The sequence below is a fragment of the Octodon degus genome, unplaced genomic scaffold (assembly GCF_000260255.1).
Source record: "Octodon degus isolate 3935 unplaced genomic scaffold, OctDeg1.0 scaffold00083, whole genome shotgun sequence".
Lineage (NCBI taxonomy): Eukaryota > Metazoa > Chordata > Mammalia > Rodentia > Octodontidae > Octodon > Octodon degus.
This window is the reverse complement of record NW_004524659.1, coordinates 8472646-8473103: the sequence shown is the minus strand read 5'-3', so window position 1 is coordinate 8473103 and position 458 is coordinate 8472646.

Below are 458 nucleotides of genomic sequence, written 5' to 3'. Positions count from 1 at the left end.
CTCTCTCTCTCTCTCTCTCTCTCTCTCTCTCTCTGAGGCAGGGTCTTACTATGCAGTTCAGGCTGGCCTTCAGCTCACTTTATAGTCCAGGCTGGTCTTGAATTCACAGTGATCCTCCTGCCTCAACCTCCTGAGTGCTGGGATTACAGGCATGTACCACTACACTTGGCTCAAGAGTTCTCTTTCTTGGCGTAGTGAGAATTGTCCTCCAAACTCTAGTCAAAACAACTCCACCTTGTAGCGTGCCCCACGGGGCAGCCAGTGGGCTACCACCACATGCCAAGGCTGTGTGCCAGATGGCAGCCCCACTGCAGCAGCCAGTGCTGCCCGAGACAGCAGAGCTTCCTGCTAAGGATGAGAACAGATTAAACACAACTTTTCCCAAGCATAGTCCTTGCTTTTGATCTTGCTCTTGCTGTTTTAATTAGCACCCTTAAAGCCAGTAGCTTAGCGAAGAG